This window comes from Passer domesticus, chromosome 3 (assembly GCF_036417665.1).
Source record: "Passer domesticus isolate bPasDom1 chromosome 3, bPasDom1.hap1, whole genome shotgun sequence".
Lineage (NCBI taxonomy): Eukaryota > Metazoa > Chordata > Aves > Passeriformes > Passeridae > Passer > Passer domesticus.
Genome location: NC_087476.1, coordinates 16,956,072 through 16,979,779, shown reverse-complemented (window position 1 = coordinate 16,979,779; position 23,708 = coordinate 16,956,072). Strand labels below are relative to the sequence as shown.

Genomic DNA, 23,708 nt, shown 5'->3' with positions numbered 1-23,708 from the left:
TGAAGTGTTTCTGTAACTTTTAAGTTGGATAATTTTAGAGAATGAATAGATCACTTTCCTGCTGCACTGGTCCCAAGAATTGGGGGAAATAAGGTCTGCAGATCAAAGTGTTTAGTGTGAGCAGTTTACTCAACCAGGCCCACTTATGCTTGGCAGCATTTTGGAGAAACTTATTCCCTATTCTTTATTTAAGTGTACTTAAATCTTCATTTTCCAGTCTATTCTGTACTAAAAGGAGAAAGAAAGGAGACTGGGATAAGATGCTTCTCAAAAAATGCTTTTGAAATCAGTGTCTGGAATGAAAATCTTGAAAAGATTTTTTTTTACCCCAGAACATTTAAGTTGCTCATCACAAAGTACAGAAAAAGTCCCAAACCAAGAAGGGAGTGTGCACCTTTCCTCTAACACCATACAAACCTTCAGAAAGGACTGTATGGACACATATATGCCTCAGTTAATCAATTTTAAGTTTATTTTACTGAGAATTTTGTAGTGGTGTTGGCAGGCATTGTGGTGCATGTTTGACAGGGAACACAAAGGGCACTCTGGCATCCTCATGAGTGGGCTGAGGATAAGATACAATTTAAGGAAGAAAAACCAAATTTGTTAGCTGCTTTCTGTACTGCAAGTTGTACATGCTTCTGGGACCCCATCTTCTCTTCTTCAGAATGTGGAGTGCTTATTCCCCTCTCTGCACAGTTTTCTGCATTTCTGCTTCCACAAGGAGATTCTTCCCATCCATTAGGCCTTCTGTAAAATAAAAAATAGGGGACCAAAAGAGAGATAAAGTTATTTCCTTTAATACTTGATACCTGCAGCGGGAATACAGGAGAACCTATACCAGACACTCTTATTCAGACTCAGATAATCAATTGATGGATTCTAACCTAATTATACTGAAATCAACCACATGCCCAATGCATGGACTTACACCCACACACCCAGTAGCTGACTTCTGAAGTGTGGAAATAGCTGATCTGCAGCTGTGCTGGAGGTTGCCAAAAAATGAAATAATTTCTTCAATATTTGTTGCTTAAATAATAAATTTGTTTAAATAATAGCATAGCATTTCCACAACACCATACATATTCAAAGCAGTGTCCAAACAGGAACTGTTTAATTAATTCTTACAGTACCCCCTATGAAGTAGTTAAGTAAGTTAATGGGAGTTCACAGGCTCTCAGGATTGATTAGAGCAGGCAAGCAAGGAAGTGTTTTGCTCTGGCTGATGATGTGAAAGGATAGATGAATGAAGTGGGAGGGAAAGATTCGGCTCTTAGAGCTCTCACATTTACAAGACAGTCTTTCAGGAACTGAAATTACTATCATCAATATTAAATTAAAACTGTTCTTTAAGAGTCACATTATATTTGGCTTTTTTACTTTATTTCTAGTGAAAGTATAATATTTATTTTTTTCATCAGAGTTAGTGTATTATATTTTAATGATTATTTAGCCTTATTCCCCAGAAGGAATATTTTGTTTATCACATGGGCAGCAGGCTGTGCTGATAACTGTTCTTTCTCTTTGGCAGCTTTTAGACAAAATAGTAGCAAAGACACTATCACTCAGCAGTGATGATGGGAGTTCAACATTTTAATTGGTGTCCATCACTGAAATGCAATAAAAAGGAAAATTAAAAATACAAAAGAATAAGACTTGAAGTTAATTAAATATAAACAATGATGCAAAGTAAAATAATAATTTCCCTTTTTACCCTAGATTTTCTTCATTTACAGCCTATCAGCTTAGTTTAAGAGCTTAAGAGGCTATAAAGGTTCTATATGAAAAAGGTAAATGATGGGGCTCCTGAAGTGAATGGAATATTGGTAAAAGCAAAGTAATATAGATCAAAATTTTACCTATTCTTGGCTGCAGTCACCTCCCACTCAGCAACCAAGCACTGTGTGACCCTGTGTCTGCTCTCCAGCTGGACTGACTGTGGCAGTCAGAGCTGTGAGAGCTGACTGCTATCCATGGACACAGGGGAAAAAATTGTGTGGGTAAGATGCTTATGAGAGGATACCTGCTGGGAACCATTGCATTAGACTTTCTTAGAGAGCTCTTCAGCATCTGAAACCTGTGATGGAAGAAAAGACAACAGAGGGTAATCTGCAAAAGCAGGTTATTTAAAGAATGGTCTTTCCTGCTTTTAAACCTGACATCATAGATTAGTGATCTGTTTCAGAAGCTGCAAGACATGACTCTCCTGCTTCCCCCCCTAGTTTACTTTCCAAGGAGAAATGCTTTAGTATAGAGGTTACTTAGTAACTCAAAGAACCTCTACAAATAAAAATGATGGAAGGTTGGTTTTTTTCTATTTGAAGAAATTGCCTGAAGCAAAGCGTTTTTTGTCGTGTTTGGAACTCATTAAATTGCTGACACTCCATTCAATTTCTTTTATTTCAATCCCTGCTATTTTCTATTTCTGTTACTTTTATTATTTTTTTTTAACCTGAATCTCACGATTTAAAAAAGTCCATTAGCAGACGTCTTTTGATAGTCTTTATTTTATGCTACCTTAGCAAAAATAACTCTCAAGCTATTTCCACCTCCTGCAGCTTAAAACTGGTGATCAACATTTTCTGGAGATCTATAGGAAAAAAGAAAAGCTCCTCAAAAGGAGGATATGTTGATGCATTATGCAAATATTTAAATAGGATTTTGGTAGACATGTACATAAGTTTTGTGGGGTGTGAGCTGAAGTTTGATTCTCTGCTGTGTTGGTTATTATGATGTCACAAGACAAAACACCTGAAAATACATACTGGAGGGTAACAAGTAAGCCTTTCTTTGCATCCATGAAACCCACTACAAAAGGTGCAAGCTAAAAGGTAAAATTTATTTTCCATCCCTGCAAGCTTAACTCTGGGACTATGAAAGATTTGGTCATGATCTCCAACTTCCCTCACAAAAGGAAATGATGAAATTTTTTAATCATTAGGAATGGTTTCACTCAGAGGAAAGAAAGGTGAAATAATGTTCTGCACCCCATTCTAACAGTGTCATTGGACAGGAATTTGGTACACTGTGGACAAAACTCCTGTCCTGTACATATTCTGCTCTGAGATTTGTTGCATTTGTTCCTCTAATTGTACTTCTGAATGAGAAAAATTATAGAAAAGGTATCAATGCCTTGATCTGATCTAGGGACTTGAGGTAAGTAATTATTTTCACAGCATTTGTTAGAGAGGGGGTGATGGTTGGCATTTAAAGAAGCAGAGGAAGCAATTATTGCCTGGGTTAGGACTATAAAGTAATTTCTACATTAAAGGTAATTATCATACCTGTTCCTTTACTGAATTAAGACCATAACTAAATTTAATACACAGAAAATAATTGAATACCACATTTTATTTATAATTAATTTTTAGCTATTGATTGTCTTCAGAAAACAACAACAAACAAACCAAACAACCTTGATCAAAACCAGAAAAATGAGCTTGCTAAGTTCACTTCCAGTAAGATGTGGTTTTTTCCCTGACCATAAATAGTGCCCATTAACCCAATGACATAAAAATGTGCTTCAGCTGCAGACTTGTAGCCAAAACATGGCATCATTCCTGTAGGAGACTGTCCTCTTCTTAAAAAGGGTTTTTAAAGCGCTATCACTTCTAAGATCATAAAAACTTAAATTAGGTAAAGTCTACATTCCTCATTGTGTGACTTTATATTATATTTTCCATAGAATTCTCAATTTCTGCCACATGTAAAAGTGTTTAGAAAGAAAGACATTAGGAGAAAATTATGTCCAAATAATGACAGATATATCATGGATGAAATATGGAATCACTGTTCTGGTGCTTAAAAAAATCAAAGGAGGGATGCTTTGTAGTTTTGTTCATCAGATACTTATCTGCTCTTTACTATTCAAATGTGAACCTCTATAATCTGGATTTATTTAACTAAGTTTTTCCTCTAGGTGTCTTAAGAGAAGAGAACGTGTGATTGGAATGGGTGTAGGGGGTGGGAGCAAGAGTCAGCCTGGATCTGAGTTTTGTTTGGAGGGCTGCAAAGGAAACACCTCACAGTCTGCAGGAGCAGAACAAGAGGGCTTGATGCTTCTCCCAGGTTTCTTTCAGACTCCATGTATTTCCTAAACCAAGGAGGATTTCTATAATTTTTGTAGTTTTGGTGGATTTTCTTCCATCTCTACTAATGGATGCTTGCCCCATTTTGCCTTGATTCCAGGAAAAACTTTAGCATTCATAAGGTCTTTTGTCAGCCATTTCCCAAGGTTTGTTCTGCACAGCATGAGGGAAAATCAACATCCATAGGTGACCAACATCCGTAGATTAAGGACATATAAATTTTTAAGGTCACTTGATCTTACTTGCAAAATAAAGCTATACAAAGGACATATTGCTTCCTGAGGTAGATTTGTCACAAAAGGAACTATAGCACTTAATGACTTTTTGTGCAATTGTCACAGGTCAAAGTAGTATTTACTTCCTAACAGACTCATATTTGTATAGCTGGCAAATTCTCTTTTAATCCCATTAGAGGTTATGTATGTGCATCCATGTACATATGTATATGAATATGTATACCCTATATATATCCCCGTTAAAACTAATAGCAGCTGTCAGAGCCAGCAGTTCCAGTATATGTATTGTGTACACAGTGTTCTTCCACTACAGCCATCATTGAAACGTCATAATCTGCATTTTACTGTATCGGTAAAAATGTGTGTAGTTCAAAAGTGCTTGTTATTGTCCCCCATTATTAAGAACCCTGAGATGCCACTTGAAAAGAAATGCGCAGAGCAATATATACCTTATTTTACTCTGTTTCTCCTGCTCAAGGTGAGGAAAGCTAAAATGACACACAGGAAATAGCCCAGATACATTGTAATGCTCCTGCTGTTTTTGTTTACTGCTCTAAAAAAAAAATATCTATTTCACTTTTTAAAATGGAGGCTTTTCCACCCATTTTTGCTCCTGTTTACCTAGTGTCCACCCAAAGGAATTCAGTGAATTGCAGTGGATTATTACAGATGGCTGCCTGTATAAGTGACAGCTGTATCTGTTCCCTGGATTCTTTAACCTCTGGAATCAAGGGGTTTTGTGCATGCTGTTATGTTATAGCTGATGTGCATTTGTGCCAATTGCTAGTCAGAGATGAAGAACTGTTTATCACCTTGTCAGTGGTCACATTATTTTTCCCTACCTGTTCCTCTTTCCAGCTTCATTTTGCCTGCTGAGGTTATGTGAGTTTTTCATATCTTGAGATGAGCAACTCTTTTTCTCCCTTGTGCAAACTCTTTGAAATCAGGGTAGGGCTGATAGCAGATATTTTGTACATCTTTATCACTGATGTGAAATTCTTTCATTCTGTGTGTAGTACTGGAGTCAAGATACAAGAACTTTCATGCTTTTTGTATGCAATCCTCCCATTGACTTTTGCAGATAATTCTTGTACCTGACTTAAGATACCGAAAAAGTTTTGTGGGGTTTTTTTGTTTGTTTGGGTTTTTAATTTTTTTTAAATTTTATTTTTGTTTTGTCTTTCTCAAGTATGATCAGTGATTGCCATAAAGTGAGAATAAGCAAATTCTATATCAATATTTGATGCCGTTTTCATTTGTGTCTAGAGTGCAGTGTCCCGAAATTGATCTTGCACATGCAGTTTATGAGGCAACTTCTGCAAGACTTGATTTTTTTCAGTGGTGAAATCAGTCCAGGATACTACTTGGGGATTTTCATAACTGCATTAGTGAGTGGAATAAATATCAGAGATGATTGGTATTTATGTAGCCTATTTTGTAAACAGACAGAGTTGAGGAACCGTTTCTTGCAGTTCTGGATTTCCATGAAGCCAGTATGATGTTCCAGTCTGGAGAAATAGAGTCAATGTTTAAATTGAAAAAAATCCTCCAGAAGGCCTCTATTACAAGTCTATTTGATAAAAAAGCAAAAAAAAAAAAAGCCTTAATTTCTCAGCTTTGTTTCAAATCCAAAACTGAGACACGTTATTTTCAAGGCTCATAAGTGTGGATAAACATGGAAATAATTCAAAGGGCCCTAACTTGATCAAAACTAGTATTGTTTGGGGTAAACTGTGCAAAACCACAGTCCTTTAATTTGGTAAAAGAGGAAAATATTTGGCATGAAATATTATTCCGTATGAATCTAACAAATATTTGAGAGTAGGGTTACTCATTTGTTCTATCTGAATTTTTATATTCAAAGTAAATTATTTTATTTTCCATGACACAATCCAAAGTCCACTGAAGCTAATTGAATTTGCATCAGATTCTACTTAAAAAAAAAGAAAAAATGTTTTGCATATCAAAATATCACTCTTAACTAACAAAACACAACATGACTTGTTCAATCTTGTTTTTTCCCCCTTCCAGTTTCTCCATCCCGCTCCATAAGCAGATGTGCAATTGTCTCTTGGGTACATACAATTATTTGTTTCATGGTATCTGTCATGCTCAGATGTGCAGGTTTTCAGGTTGCAATTTAAACACAAACTTTGACTCAGCATGGTCTTAAAGCCATTATGATTTTGCTTATTAGCTTGAATTTAGACACTAAGTCCTTTTCTAATTTGGGACCTCCTTTTGTCATATCTGCACTATTGATATATATTTAAATAACTGTAAGACAAGGACAATGTGAGATAGGTGTTGTGCTGATATAGGGCAGCTCAGTTTACATCCACCAGCTCTTTTGCAGAGTTTAAATGCTTCGCTGCAGCCATAGCAATATTTACTGACCACATTGGGTGAGTAAGAAAGTCTAAACACTGCCACTGGCGAGCAGAGTTTCATCAAGAAGGGTCCATTGGAAGCAGGCCTGCTCAAGTCACACACAGATGAGTATCTTCCTCTGCTAGAATAAGCAGTAATAATCCTCAAGAAGGGGGGGGGGGGGGGGAAGGAAATTTAATTATTGCATGCTATCAAATCATAAAATAAATATATCCCATTGTACTTACCACCTCTTTTGGAGAAAGTAGAGGTCATAATCTCAGAAGACAATAGTGTGAACTACTAATATAGATTTGATTTTCCAAAACAAGTAGTAGCCGGGGAACACTGAATCTGCTAAAACTGCTTATTGCCCATAATATGCCTGAAAGGAAAGTCTGTAAATAATTATTTCCAGGATATAAATAAAGATACTTCAATCAACCAGCAAGGGGAGATTTAAGCAATTAAATTTTTCATATCATTTAAAAAGGTACATTACCCCTATAACTGACCTTTTAAAAGAGATAATGAATGACTACCTAAGCAAACACCAGGATATGAAACAAGTGATAATTATGTCTGCATGTTTTGAAACACAGATGTCTCTGCTTAATTTTTTTTTCTCAGCGTATAACACAGTAAAGAATTAAAAAGCTCGAAATTAAGGAGAAAAACAAAGTACAAGTGCACTTTCTCAAAATTTATATTATATTAAAGGACTTCCACATAAACATACACTCCTTTACATTATGTGAATTTACATGTCCTTAAAGCTTCAAATACAAATTTCTAATCATGGTTTTCAAAAACAAATTTGCAAAGTCCATGAGGCCATGGTAAATCACTGGATCCATTCTGCACAACAGAAGTTCAGAATTTCACTCATACAATTTTTTTTTCAACAGCTGCTCAAAGATTATCTCCCATTACAAATTATTCTTTTGTAGTCACTCAGTTGTTCTATATTCCATTTTTTAAAAATATAATACCACAGGTAATACACATATATTTTTATCAACTGATACATTAGTTCTTCATAGTATTTACAGACCAATATTTTGAGCTAAAGGCAAGTAAAAGACAAGTACAAGTTTAGGATTTTGTGCTTTTTTCTTTAGAAAGGTAGGTCAGTAACCATGATACAGGCTATCTTCTGTAGAAAGTCCTGAAATTACAGCCTATACTTAATATTCAGTCTGGTCAAGATCCTAAAGTAAGCAGTGTTTTCTTCCATTGCTCTGAATAGAGAAACTGAAATTAGGAGCAAATTTCATGATCTAGCTTTTACATAATGAGCTATGGATTTCCTTGTGATTTGAAAAAAGGATCTCCTGAATGTAACAAGTACTGATCAGTAATGCAGATCCACTACCAGCTTCTTAGACTTCAGATGAAAGGTTAAACCATGGTCCATTCCATACCATCTCTTTCTTGGTAGAGGTCTTCCATTGCTGTCAGAGGAGAGGTTCTGCTTAGAAATGAATAAGACATTAATAAGGCTGCACATTCTGAACATACCTGTGTCTGCAGACATTGCAACACATTTCTGAATGCTTATTCCAGATTTATATCAACATACTTTCAAATATTACGAACTTGGCATAATAGATCTATATTCTAACATGTGAACATCCTTATTTCTTTATATCTCATACCAGATGCCCAGATGAATTGATTGATAGAACTCAACTGAACTCACAGGGGCTTGGACAGTTAACATAAATAAACATCTGGTTCCTGGTCTCCAACTTGTGAATTTTTTTTTATTTTTTCCCCCTTTCTGCTAATGAGCTGACATTAATTTTCTGTCTTGACAGGTCACAAGCCTTCATGCAAATGCCTTGTGTGTAAACACACCTGACTGTGTATCGGTGCAGAACACTTGAGGCCAATTGCAAAAGAGAGTCAGAAAGGGGAGGGAAATGCTAAAATGCTGGCTGATCTTATTTGGTGATTGATAGCTCTGCTTTTATCAGTACGGTGGGAGCTGTCAGAGTGGCCTGAGCAGAATGCAGCTGCTGGCTCTGCACTCCTTGAGCAGCCTCGCCTGCTGCCCTTCAGGCGAGCCAGGTGGCTCTGGAGCTTTGCTGGGATCTTTGCTGGAATTCACTGACTCCAGCTTCAGGTGTGGGCCACTCTTGCAAACCTTCTCAAGGGGCATATATGATTAGCTCCAAGAAACTCTCCAAAACAACATCTGAAAAATTATGCCTGCCATAAGTGTTTGGTGATTAAAAAGAGAAAGGTGGGTAAAAACAGCACAAAACAACAGCAAACCTAAACCAAAACAAGCTGTTAGGGAAAAAGTGTTTAGGAAAGCTTGGCTGTAATTGTGCAGGTGCAGAGGTTGGGAAGATGCCAGGTCATGCTGATGCCATAGGGTTTGCATTAACATTTGTCAGGATTGAGAAGTTTCTGAGGCTAAAAAAAAGAAATTATTTCAGCATCAGTCAGCTGGCAATGGCTTTCAAAGTTGAGAATAAAATTCTTTGTTCAGAGCACTGTCACTGAAACCCCAGCCCAGCACAAAGGACATTTGCAGGAGCCCTTTCTTGTTCATGAGTGTGCTGGCAGACGCAGTAGCAGTACGACTTCTGAACAGAAGAAAGCAAATATTATATTCTGCCAATACCAAAAGAGGATTTTCAAAACAATTTAAAGAAATAGGAGTCATAAACCAATCTCCTCTGAAGACAAGAACGAAAGCCCTTCTAACTTTGCTGGAGAAGACCTGAGGCCCTGAGGAATTAGGACTAAAAATTAAGTCCCCATAACATTAACATCTGCATCTTCATCCCTATTCATTATCAAGCAGACATGCAGATTCTTGCATTTTGTTCATTTGGTGCAGCCAAAAGGAGGTGTAGTTTGGGCCCTCAGAAAAAAAACCCTATCTCTAGTGAAAAAAGACATCTGGAGAGGATTGCACTAACATGTTGGTTAAAATATATTTATCTGAAAAAGGGCACGGAAAGAGACAGCCATATTATCACAAACATGGCTTATTGATTTATAGAATTATTGTGAATCTTGAAATGGAAGAGACTTCAGAGAAATTCATAGAAGCTTTTTTAAGGCAGAACATATGCAGAATGAGTAGTATTTTTGCAGATATTTATGCAACTTGATTTTTAGCTTGTTTTCCTTCCTAGTTGGGCAGATTAAAGCTTTGAAAATGCATAGAAGTCAAAGCCACTTTGATGAAAAATGGGCATTTTCTCTAGTTCAGAGCAAGTAGTCTCTATTTATTACTTACTAAGAGAAAATGGATTTTATTTGTTTGGGATTGTTACTAGCTATTTTTAGAATTAGTTGCTTAAAATAAAACCATAGTTCAGAAAGTAGGGCATCTGCAGCATCCTAATTTAAGATATAGCATCACAGGTTACATGTGATGCTGAAACATGCCAGACTCCCTGCCGTTCCTGCTTTCATTTACTGCAGCTGCAAATCAAGGTGCCTATAATTGAAGAAAAAGATTTTCTGCAGGTCTCACCAACTAGAGCAAGTAGCTGATTCATCAAAAATGGCTTCCAGGATGGTGAAAAAAATTATTTGTGAGAATGCTTTGATGTTTGCTGTAATATTGTGCAGTGGCTTTGCTACATTTTAGCATCACCATTTACTGATGAAACCTGTCTTCTGGCCTCCTACCAGGACACAATTTCTGTTGTCCCCTCCTCATCATGAAGAGCATAGGTTTGTTTGTTGCTATGTTCTCTCTTCTCCCCTGGCTTTAAAGAAAGGTATCAGAAAAGGATTTCTCCTTCTGGCTCAACTGCTTGGTGTGGAGACTCAGAGAGAGAGAGAGAGAGGTATATAAATATCTCAGAGAGCAACCTTGTTATCTTCCATACCTCTGATGCTTGCACCAAATCCTTTACCTCGCTTGAGAGAACAATAGAGGTGTTGCAGAGTCATGAATCCCACAAGAAATAAAGGGATACAGCCCACAGAAATCAGCAAAGAACCTGCAGACTAGGATGACATTGCTTCTCTGTGGTACAAGCAAAGAGTGAAAATGCGTAGTATTCATCCCATTTTATAAGTGAGAAAGTCACAGATGAGTCAAGGGTATGTCCCAAATGAAAATCTTGGTGGCACTCTGAGTGCCCTGACAACCCCCTCGGAATCTTTGCTATCAAAATGACATGGAAATCATACTCCTTCTTCAGTCTTCTCTGTGTTAAAGCGCAGAAATTAATTCCTACTGTTTTAACATTAATTTTATTCACAGGATGACTTAGACCACAGAATCCACATAACTGCTGTACTAAGCCTATGTAAAAAGTAGTGTTTTTTACTTTGGTTTCCTGTGGAAGGATGAGGGAAACAAGACACAGATTTCTTCTTCACGTAAGTATTTGTTGTCTAGCCCTATGATGGTTGTATCCATCTGTGAAACAGAAAAATCAGAAAAAATGTAACTTTCACCATTAGGATGATGAATAGATGAAGTAGAGTGGACTAGGAAAATTTTCTTTCCACTAGTTACTTCCCAAGTTTTTACTTTCAGATTATGAAGGGCAACAAGATCAAAAACAGGGGGAAAAATTTGCAGAGGGAGTGCCAATAAAAGACTGCAGAACTCATGACAAGAGCACACTGAAGCAGCCAAAATGCAATATCTTCCAAGGGAGACTGGTTCTTTTTTCTTAGGGGTAGCATTTAGCATATTGCATACTGTACTTAAATATTGGTTCACATTAACACAAAGAGCAATGGAATAAGATAAAACAAGGCACAAAAACTAAGGCAGAAATCAGAACATCTCTTAGCAGGTTATCTTCCAATTTCTCATAATGAAATTTCTTACTTCAAAACACTTGGTAGTTCAAGGGAGAATAAGATAACAACTACCTTGTGGGAGATGGTTTGATCACCAGAGATCAAAAATTTAATTTTGAGTCAGTTTTTTACCAAGTCAACTACTGCAGAGGTCAGTGAAGGGCTCTTCCTTAACTGAAACCTATGTGTTCTGCAGTATGTATTTGATATTTGTCATAATCATAGTTTCATATGCATATTTAAGGTCTTCTTTCTGTTACTCTGCACTGCTGCTTACATTTTTTCCTGTTTTCTGCCTATTAACATAGACTAATATCTTATTGCAATACATAGAAATATGTCTCAGAAATGTAGCAAAGTGTCTTGGTTTGAAAAGATAGGTGTCAGCTAAGGAAGGCAGGAGCCTCCTTTGAAACAGAAAATGTAAAGCCCTCCCTCCAAATTATTATAATTTTAAAATTCAGGGGCTCTCAGGCAATGACATGGGAGTAGGAATAATATTTCTTCATTAGGAAAAAAATAAAAATAATTTTTTAAAATGCTGTAATACAAAACAACACTGACAGAGTCAGAATGCAACCTGACACCCTGTTGGTCAGGGTGTTGGCAGCAGTCCCATTAAATGGTGGCTGCAGCCCTCCTGCAGTGACAGATGTGGTTCTGTTGGAGCAGTGATCCTGTAGGAGGGTGCAGTTTTCCTCTGAAGGTCCAGAGGTGGTGTAGATGGGCCTGGTCCTTCCTCCGGGAATGCAGTGGAGAAGAAAACTGCTCCTCTGGGAATCCAGTGGGAAAAGGCTGCTGTGGTGTTCCAAAATGCAGATTATATCCAGGTAGGAATGCTTGGCTGCTCCTCCCGGGCAGAGCACCTCACCATGGGATGATGTAATTTTATCAGCCATGCAGGGACACTCCATGGCCCATTAACAGAAGATATTTCCTGGAGGGAGGATGAGTTGTGGAAGAGGTAAATAAAACTGCCCAATGAACAGAAGATAACTGCCCTACCTCTGAGAGAGTGCAATAGAATACACACCCCCAGCCACATCTTTCATTTCCAAACTAAGACACAAAGGAAAGCACACATTTTTCTTCATAGTTTAGTTACGTATTTAATAGTGTTGTCCAGTGGTGCAATTAACATTCAGTGTGTCCAGAAAGGTTATTTGTCTTTCCTGGAATGTGAAAAGGGAAGTATAACTGGGTACCTCCAACATATTACATGCTTTTCTTTCATCAAATTTATCAATTTACCTTTAGCTGTAAGTCATAATTACAAGACACAGAAGCTAATTGTGTAGTGAAGATGGTTCCAACTTTTTAATGAGGTTCTGGTAAGTCTGTATCTGAGATATAATTTGCTTGTTTACTTTTACTTTAATCTGCAGTCATGCAGATATTTATATAATAGAAAATTTACCTTACTAATCTTTTAAAAGATGTTGAAAATTGTTAAGAACAGATCTGATGAGATGTTTACTGAGTGGTGAATAATTCTCTTTCTAACTAAGAACTCCAGCAAAAGAAAACTTTGAGAAAATATATGAGAAATATATCTTGATTTTCTTGACATTCAAAAGAACCATACACATATATATTTTCAAGGCTTCCAAGTAATCAAGAAAATGATGTATTTGTGTACAAATAATAGTAAACCTACACTACTTAAAGTCATTATTTGAGCGGTATTTGCTTCAAACAAACTTGAATCATTTACCCTCAATGATTCTACAGGCTGGTCTCTATGGACCAGCCATAGCATCAGAAGAAGCTACAGAATATCCTCTGGGAAGAGCTTGTGAGACCACCATCTTCCATGGAATGACCCTGATTAGTGAAAATTAAAGAAGAAAATTTTAAAAGATGTTGTAACAAATGTTCCCTGGTTTGAATGCCCAAAACAGACACGAAAAAACCCCCTTACTTTTCCAGAACTTTCAGTGTAACAACTTAATTGAAAGTATATTCCATGTTGGAGAAGATAATTGATACATGTTAAAGATTTTTGAAACTATTTGAGAGATTAAAATAAAGACAACAGAATTATTATAATGTCATTTATTAATTCTGTTCCTGGGAAAACATCTATTTCCATATCCAGCACCTCACATACTGTGGCAGAAAAGAAATCATGGTAAACATAGCCTGCTTTTGTTACTTGGAAAATCACATACCTCTTCCTGATCTCTTACAAGCTGTTAGCTACAGCTGGCCATGATAACAAGCCCTTAAAAATCACAATGCCCTTTAACATCTAAATTGCCATTGCGACATTCCTACTAAATGCTCAGCATGACTGGTGATGTTTCAGAAGCATGCACACAGCTGGTGCCGAATAAAACAGAAAAAATGTAGTAATTTGTAAAGTTCACATTCTAGTCCAAACAGTCAGATAAAATGTTCTACAAGGATTTAATCCTCTGAAACAAATGGTTGCAATTAGTATTTTGGAGTATTATATTTAAATGTTTCCATTTTATTTTTGTATTTAGCTGGACATGTTTCAAAAGTCATTTGTTACGACCCCCTGTTTTGTGGAAATTCTTTTGTCTTCTGCATTAGTGGAATAGCACTGTCTAAAAAAGATGTAGAACAGACCAGTTCAGCCAGCAAGCTAGGCTGCTGTCACTGTAGTAACCTGAAGAATATTTGCAAAAGAGCAGTACATTCAATATCTAAAAGCAAATGAATGGGGAAGCCACACTATTGTATCCACAACTTTCTCTTCCCCTTTCAGTCTGACTCCATCTGCAGACCATTTGAAATGCAGTGGTTTTGGACTAGCTGGGTTTAATTGAATAATACGCAAAATATCAGAATTTTTTTTTCAAACTGTAAAATTTCTGGTCAATTTAACCTCAGAGTATTTTTATAGTGGGACGGTTCACTGCTCAAGAGCCTGTATAACTCTTGCACTACAAAAGAAGCCCAGTAACCTCAGCTGGGTTTCACGTGGGTTCAGGCTACCCAGAGCACGTTCATGACCATTATGCTACTATATAAATCCTAATAATTAAGACAAAGGATGTCTCTATTGAAGATATGGCATTCCCATACTTTTGGGTAAGGTTCAGGACCCTAAAAGAAAGCATTTTCATGTTTCTCTCACTGTTCCCTTAAAGAAATTAAAAAAAGAGAGACCTTTAATATTTTCCAAAGGGGGAAAAAAATTTTAAAAAGAGTAAAAGTAAAGAAACAAGAGAGAAGAAAAATCTTCCAGACTTTTCCAATGCACCATTCAGAATTCAAAAGGAGCAAAACATCATTTAAATAATTAACATTGGGTTACCTTCAGCAAATACTTAGGTAACTCATCATTGCTACAGCATGTTTCATAACAAGACTTTACCTCAATAAACATTATGCAGAAACTTCAGACTTCAGGAGATTAAAAGAAAAAGTATGTTTCCTTAAACACCATGGCAGGCTGTGGAGCGGTCAAAATTGAACACATTCAAAACTGGATACTAATTACACTATCTTTTACTGATTTGAAGATATGCCCTGTAAGAAAATAACCACATTTGACTCTGCAAAGTAAGTAGCACTAATTAGTAAGGTATTGGTACTTAAATAAGGAAACAGCCAAATCTCTTGGGGGTTTTCTTTGTTTGCGTATTTTGTTTGTACTTAAAAAAAAAAATCTCTGCAGTTTTTAGGATCCTAAGAAAAAGAACAAAACACAGTCTTGACAAAAAAATACTAATTTCTAATATTGAATCATTCTGATGAACCAAAAAGATACATTAAAAATATTTGAAGAATGTAGAGCTGTTTTCCTTGTAGAAATATTCTTATAAAGGTTGGAGTTTAAAGCAACTTGAGGTCTGATTAGGATTATCACCTCTTTTTATTAATAGTAATCAGATCCTGTGTTTTCAATGTGGTCTATCTTCCTTGAACTGTAAACCAGATTTATGGAACTGAAGGAAAGCCACATAAGGAGTATCACTACACTAAGCAGTTACCCTCTATCCTGGTTTTGTCCCTCCAAGTAATTATTGTTGTAAAAGGAAAACATGTTAGTATAACCCATATTTATGACTTCATATTCAGCATTACTCAAGTCCAAAGCACAAAAACAACAGGGATAATTTGTAGGATTTCCCAGAGACTGCATGATTATTCTCTGCATACTTGTATGCAGCTTTCTCTATACCTTGAAATAGAACAATACAAACCAAAAATGTCTAATTACATTTTGTAATAGTTGGTAGATATGTCTCTACATAAATATGTATTATCTATGTATTATTTTAAGGAGAAAGAGAACATCAGGCTGCATAAATGTCAGTCTAGAATGGAGATCTATGAGGCTTAAATGAGATCCACAGAATGAGATATATTTGTTTCAAGGGTTTTTTAAATTAGTTTGGGATATAGTCACCTTGGTGCATAGCATGTCCTTGTGTTTCTTTGTACTGGCAGGTGTGACTGAATATTCTACAATACAGGATAAAGCAGGTAACCCTCTATCCATGAATTCCTGCTAAAAAAACACGGGAACTACAGATTCTCATGTAACTGTCAGTTTGGAATACGATTACCTGATTTCTGTTTGTACTTTGAGAACTGACTTATGTTTTGGGAAGAAAATTCTTATCCAGCATGTGCAGCTCTTCAAGCTCCTTCCCCAACACAGTAAGGGGATCATGAAAGCCCACAATGTTCAGGAGCTGTCAGAGACTGACTGAAACTCTTTCAAGTACTCTGTGGCTCTGGATAGTCAGGGAAAACTTGGCTCCCAATTTAAAAGAGATAATCCAAACAAAATTATTTACAATGGTTCAGTGTACAATTGCTTAAGATGGATCTTCACTGATCTCTAGCAAAATTGCAAAACAACCTTGATGGTATCTCAGCAAAACAGGCCAGACCACCTACATGACCTTGTACCAAAATTGTTAGATTTTTTTTCCCCAATTATGTAACACATACACATCCACATAAGGAGATAACACTCAATGTTATGTATTTTAGGCCTAAAGTTTGCATCCATACTGGTAGTTCAGGGCAAGAGAAAGGTGAAGCCTAGAGGAAATTCTAGTTTTAATTTTCTGCTTCCACACACACTTTTCTTACCTTGAGTCTACCATTTGTGAAAGGGTGTGGCAGAAGTCATCTTGTAAAGTACTTCAGGTCTGTGAGTGAGAAGGACTGTAAGAGAAGAGCTTCTTGATAACTTTCCAAGAAAACAATTGACTGGGTGTAGTCTCTGACTCAGATATTCAACCCTTTGAGGTCCTTCTCATTTAGGCCATTAACTAACCTCATTTGTGACAACTGAGGCATCCCCAAATTAATGGAGTGGAGGAGAACTCTCATTTCTAGCAAATTATACAAATGTTGTTGCAACTTCCCCCTGCTCATCAGCAAACCCAGGGTGCAGTGTTGGAAAAAGTCTGCACTGCTGCCAGTCCTTGTTGCAGAAGTGTCTGCAGCTGAGTGTTCCCCTAGCTGCCACCAAGACTTTTGAAGGAGGGTGTATCTGGTAGTTATTAACAACCTATACAGCACTCTATCCTGTCAAGAAAAAGATGGCCTATGCTGCCCTACTGGCATAGGTAAGTGGGTCATTTCCTGAATGATTTTGTCATGTTTGGATACAATAAAAAAGAAGGGCTCAGAGACATATTTTCTTTTAAGTTCAAAAGCTGTTGGAAAAGAAAATGAAGAGATTGATGGTTTAAGCGAAAGTCAGTTTGTTTACATCACAGTTAAGATTGCTTCTAATATTTAGAAGAATTTTCCATTCTAAGGCCTTTAATTGTATTCCTCTCAGCATTTTGTCTCTCCTACTCCCCTTTTCTTTATCCTCTCCACTTAATTTGTGTAATGTTTGTTTGCAAAAGCCGTGGCTTTCTGGAATCATTTGCTTTTTTGGATCTGTGGCCCTGGCTGATAGCTATACTGTTTGCTTGGCAAAATATATGTTGTTATTTTATCAAACTATAGTGAAATGCATGTGATTATTTTATTAAGATATAGTGAATTGCAATTCTTATATTCGATTCCACAGGAAATATATATGGATATTTAAGTGACATGAACCTAGCTCTTTTTGTACCTGGAAGGCAGTTAACATCCCATGACACCTAATCTTTTGGATTCCTCTTCCAATGGCATTTTGAACAAGAAACTTGGGAGATAATCTCTGCTGACCTGTCTTAAATGTCGTGTAGCAAGAAAACTGAATGTGGTCCCCTGGACACTGATGGCCACAAAATTATTTCTCATTACTGGTTCCTGCAAGTACCACATAAAGGACCTGAAAAAACCTGTTTTGCTTTGGATTTTGATCACAGGAGTTGCTTACTCCTGAGGTTTTATCACTGAAGTTTTTAGAGTAGGGTTCATTCTGTTGTACCACACAGAAATTGCAGAGGCATTCTAAAACAAAAAGATCTGTTTACCATTTTCAGTTTTCCTTTGTACATTCTGATGATACTCCATAGCTCTTATACAGCTCTAAGATATTTTCTGACCTCATTATCTTCTAGTTTAGATCAGTGTTCTGGCCAACTGTCAGATGGTAGTGAATGCTGTTGCTAATGAACTGTAAACTGTTCAGGGAATAAAATGTTGGCTTCACATTTAGTACACAGATTTTGAGATTTTATATATGGAATAAGAATGGTGTTATGTCTCCTTTTGGTTTTTTTTATCTTTACAGGTGTTAACATTTAAACACATTATCCATAACACGCCCAAAACAATTGTATCCTTCCAAGAACATGTTTCAGTCAAAGGACAAAGAAAATAATTCACAACACATGAGGACTCTTTTGAATTCAGCTCAGTGAGAGCTATGACTTTATTTATAATGCTTTATAAAGTGCACCCAGCTGATACAGTTCTCCTTGAAATTTTGACTTGCAGCATGAACTACAACTCCTACGAAAAACACAACCTGGGCATAATTCTGCTTACCTATGTAACCCCTTCAGTATTAATATTCTTACAGTGGCATAGATGATGTGACAATTAGCTCCAATTAGATTGTATTGGACTGATTTATGAAGAGTGTGGGGGTTTTGATATAATGTAGAACTAAAGCGATGCCAAAAAACTGAATGATGTTTTATAGCATTTGTGAGGTTCAGTTTTCTTTAACATGTTACTGAAAAAGAATATCAGCAGATACATCTCTTCAAATCTGTACTATAGAAAATATTAATTTACTTGGACTCATGTTCATGCACTGTCAACCTGAATCCTGATGAATTGCATCTTGAGAGAAATCTTCTTGGGAATAAGGTTCAAGAGATTAATAGTCAAATTGACATTATGTAACTAGTCATAGAATAGGTAAATCTCAAATAGCACAGAATTTTGTTGACCTCATTGGTACACACACAGATGCTCACAATACTCAGGTTATTTTTCGATTACATTAGTTAAAGAGATAACAAATATGAAGAGATTGTTTTCAGTAGGCGTGAAAACTCTATTATATGTGGAATAAGCATGCAGAGTGTTGATAAATGGACATATACTCCTGTCTGCTGTGGTGAGAACAATAAGCAATGGGATTACTTTTCAGCAAAACAGTTAGTTACCTATAAGGGAGAAGATTTTATTGCATTTATTACAGAATCATAGAATTGTAGAATTGTTAAGGTTGAAAAGTAAAACATTGGAGTCGTTTATTTGGAAATGCTGTGGAATTCTCTTTTTGAGAGGCTCTAAATGGGTCTAGCTATGTGTTGAATATGGTTAATATGCATTCAACCTGTCTTTGGTGAGATGAGTGGGTTAGATGGACTCATGGATTCAATGAGAACAGTACTTTTTTGCTGGTAAAACAGTTTTTTCCTAGCAATAACACAGTCTATATTTATCCTAATAATCCACTATCTCATATTTTAGACCATTGATAAAATAGAAGACCTTGGTAGCAAGTATAGTTTAAATCACATAACCACATCTAGCTCTACTTCTCTGTTCTTTCCTAGAAAGAAATGGCTTGTTCACTTCTGCAAGATGTGGTGCATTCCACTGATCACATTATGTTAACTTGGGTTGAAAAGGATTGTCTCATTTCAACTCCCTCCTGTAAGCAGGGACACCTTCTACTAGACCAGGTTGCTCAAAGCCCCATCCAACCTGGCCTTGCACTGTTGCAGGGGTAGGGTATCCACAACTTCTCTGGGCAATGTGTGTCAGTGCTTCATCACCCTATTAGTAAAGAACTTCTTCCTAACATCTGGTCTCAGTCTCTCTTCACTTAGTTTAAAACTATTCCCTCTTGTTCCACCAATATCTGTCTATGTAAAAGTGTTTTGTATTGATTTATAACTGAGAAAGGATAGTCTGAAGACAAAGCACACGTGACATATTTATCTCCAGCATTCACCTTACTCTGGACGAGGGCCTACCAATGGCCTACATACATGGTATCACATATACCAGGCTATTTAAATTCAAAGATGATTTCTAGGCCACATATGGATCATGGAAATTACAGTTCTCATCCAAATTCACTAACAGTCAATAAATTAGTAAGTACTATACTTCCAAATCTGATAGTTTGGTCTATTTTAGACACCCGCTTTAAAATTGCATTTTAGAAATGCAAATTCTCTCTGATGACTGCAAAAAGAATCTTTTATGGCTAGAGCAGTGGTAGATATTTATACTGTAGGATATTTAAATTAGATTAGATACATCTTTTTCTGGATTATAGTCCTAATGTTGGTAACATCATCAACCATCTCATTTTTATTTAGTATCATAAGGCTCTGGGTTCAAAAGTAGACTGCCTTACACTTGTATTGAGATTGAAAGGTAAAAGCTCCCAGCTGACAGGAAGCAGGCTAATGTCCCGGTTTTCAAAAAGGGCAATGATGACCCTGGAAAGGATAGGTCTGTTAGTCTCACTTCTCAGCCTAGTACAGTAATGAAGGTTATTCTGGGAGGTATTGAAAAACACAAAAGGACATGGTAGTCATTATTTACAGCCAGCACGGCTTCATGCAAGGAAAGTCCTGCTTTTCAAGCCTGATTTCATTTTATGGCAAGGTAACTCACCTGGCTAATCAAGGGAAGCCAACTGATATTTCTGGATTTTAGTAAGGCTGTTGGTACTGTCTCACAGCATCCTTTCAGACAAAATGTCCACTTCACTGCTGGATAAAGAGACCATGGGGTGGGTGAGCAACTGGCTCATGGGTCAGTCACAAAGGGTTAAAGTGAATGTCTGGACTGACATCAGACTGATGACCTGTCACTAGTGGAGTTCCACAGGGTTCCATTTTGGCCCCGTCCTCTTCAGCATCTTCATTAATTATTTGGATGCAGGACTGGAAGGGATACCAAGGAAGTTTGCAGATGATATAAAACTGGGAAGAGCTGTCAGAACCCTGGCTCCCTTAAAGGCAGGGATGCTCTGCAGAGAGACCTTGAGAGAGCTGGGCAATCACCAACCCGAAGAAGTTCAACAAGGGAAAATTCATTTGATTCTGTACCTGGGATGTATGGACAGACTGGGGAATGAGATTCTGGAAAGCAGTGCCATGGAAAGGGAGATGGGGTCCTGGTTGGTGGCAAACTGGGTGAGCCAGCAGCCAGGAAGGCCAACCCTCTCCTGGGGAACATCAGGCCCAGCATGGCCAGCCAGGCAAGGGAGGGGATTGTCCTGATCTGCTCTGCTCTGCTCTGCTCTGCACTGGGGTAGGTTCACCTCGAGTGCTGGGGGCAGTTTTGGATGCCACAATATAAAAAAGTAATTAAATTATTACAGAGTGTCCAAAAGAGTGCAATAAAGATGGTGAAGGCCTTGAGAAGAAACTGTGTGAGCGGTGGCTGAGGTCACTTGGTCTGTTCAGCCTGAGGAGACTGAGGGGAGACCTTTGTAGTTTCAATCTCCTCATAATGGGAAGATGAAGGGCAGGCACTGATCTCTTTTCTGTGGTGACCAGGGATAGGACCTGAGAGGGTTGTATGTAGCTGTGTCAGGGGAGGTTTAGGTTGGATATTAGAAAAAAGTTGTGCACTCAGGAGGCAGCTGGGCTTCGGAACAGGCTCCCCAAGGAAGTAGTTGCAGCAGAATACAAGAATTTGGACAATACCCTTGGGTACATGGTGTGACTCTTAGGGATGATCTTTTGCATGGCCAGGTGTTGGATTTGATGATGCTTGTAGGTCCCTTCCAATTTGGCTTATGCTTTGATTCTGTAAAAGTTCTTATAAAAAATCAGTCTTTATTTGATCTGATTCTAGATCCTGAACTCAGCCTATATCCATCATCATAATCTAGTAAAAAAACCCCAACTTCTTTCAGCTGTTTTTCTTCATTTCTTTAATGCAACAGATTCCTCTGGTCAGAAGCTTTGTTTCCCCCTGCCTTTCAAACTTTTCAGGGTCTTTTTTTTTTTCTTTTTTTAATCTCGCCAGTTCTGAAACACATGTGGTGAGAGAAATCAAACACAAATATTGTAAAAATACATTAAAATTTTAACTGAAGTCAGAACTTAATGTGATGTACAATGTAGAATCTTATACTGCACCTCAGCATGACACAATTTGAGTCAATGTTCTCTCTTGGAGTTTCATTGCCTCTTTCATTTTCTCTTTTTTTTCTTTCAGGCACACGAGTTCTTTATGGACATGTTACATTTTAAGTTTTCTATATTGCGTCTGCACACTTGCCTGTTTTCTAGATGATAACAAGAAAGAGAAAAGAGGGACCAATAATAGAAAATAATGATGGGAGGGGGAGGATTATGAAATACTCTTGAACCTCCAGAGGCAACATATTTCTATCGCTACCTCTGGCACCAAAAGTAGTTGGCATGAGAACAACTGTCTCTTTTACTCTTCTTTAGTGCAAGGAGACAAAGTTTTTAGTAAAATTTGTACTATCCAAGCAAATTTTTAGAAAAAGGATTGTTTCACTAATTGTCATATCTGTACTGCACAGACTTCTTCCTTATGTGCTTTTCAAATTAGCAACACGAAGCATATTAAACTGATTAATAGCTGTGTGAATTCAGGATCAAGCTGGTTAGAAACAATGACTTGCACTGGTATGTCTAAAATTAGGGGACATTGAATAATACTGGCAAAACAAGAACATACTTGAAATCAATTGAGAATTAGTACAAAAATGTAAACGAAATTGTTATCAAATAAAATTCCATTTGTTAGAGTTATTCAGCTCAATGTTACATCTTTTTGTTCTCTTAGATAGGACTTTTGACTTTAACCTTGGAGTATCCTAGGGTATGGGGTCTCCAGAGCAATATTTGTCCATAAGATGAGCAGGACCCACAGACACAATCCCAGAGGTGGGTGATGCCAACCAAGGGAGGGAAATCTGAGAGTGTGAGAGAGAGGCCATGGAGTGAGATAGTGTTTTGATTTATCAGGAATCACTACAGCCCCCATAAATGTAAGGAATTAAGGCACCCAGAATACAGTGGCAGTACAAATGCCATCTGTCCCATTTCTGGGTTGAATCATTTGCATGCAATTTGTTTTGCATGAAACATACTTTGGAGTATTGTTGTCATTACAATATTCAGTCTAAGCTGCTTGTAGCTTTGTGTGAAGATAGAAATATGAAGAAATATTATGGTTACAACACAGAAGACTTGAACAGAGAAGATTTTTCTTTTTCTATAGATTCTGCGTTTGATTTACATTATCTTCCTGTGAATGCTTGTGCCTTGTCTTGAATATCTGCATAACAATCCATATTTTTCCAGTGGTCTACTAATGTATAATATTTACTGTAGTTGTAAAATTGTGCATGGTTAGCACTGCAATGTCATTCTGTGCCCCACTTACTACAGATCATAGTATATAGTTCTATAATATTAGAACTTCCAGAGTAAGGAAGGGACTGATCCTTGCGCTCTTTTTTGAATTGGTACCTCAAGTACAGTTTGAGTTGGGTTAATCCAACAGAAGATCTGCATGGACCCACAAGAAGAATGTTGTGTAACAGACTAGCAGAGATGTATATGTGGTCTCTGAGGCTGCACAGCAGCTTCACCCATTTGGAAAGAGCTGGGAAAAATGTGTGGAACAGGAGTTTGGAGAGCATGAGATGCCACAGCTGTAAGCAGGACTGTGATGAAATGGACCAAACCCAGGTTTTCTGGCCCTCTGTGCTCCAGTGAGCTGTTAAAGATTAAATGAACTGTGGATAAACCTGGTTTTTCTCCTTGCAGGCAGCCTTACTACTCTTAGGCCTTATGGATGGTATTCATCTTGCCCG

At 37.2% G+C, this 23,708-nt stretch overlaps 2 long non-coding RNA genes across 2 annotated transcripts; one reads left to right on the top strand and one right to left on the bottom strand.

Moving 5' to 3' along the window:
• Window positions 1–546: 546 nt before the first annotated feature.
• LOC135297925 (uncharacterized) lies at window positions 547–2,662 on the bottom strand. Its single transcript, XR_010359860.1, has 3 exons — window positions 2,521–2,662; window positions 2,027–2,080; window positions 547–750 (listed from the first exon to the last, which is right to left on the bottom strand). It is a non-coding gene; the product is annotated as an uncharacterized LOC135297925 (long non-coding RNA).
• Window positions 2,663–2,768: 106 nt separating this feature from the next.
• LOC135297924 (uncharacterized) lies at window positions 2,769–5,721 on the top strand. The gene is made up of 3 exons (XR_010359859.1): window positions 2,769–2,834; window positions 5,186–5,275; window positions 5,594–5,721. It is a non-coding gene; the product is annotated as an uncharacterized LOC135297924 (long non-coding RNA).
• Window positions 5,722–23,708: the final 17,987 nt, after the last annotated feature.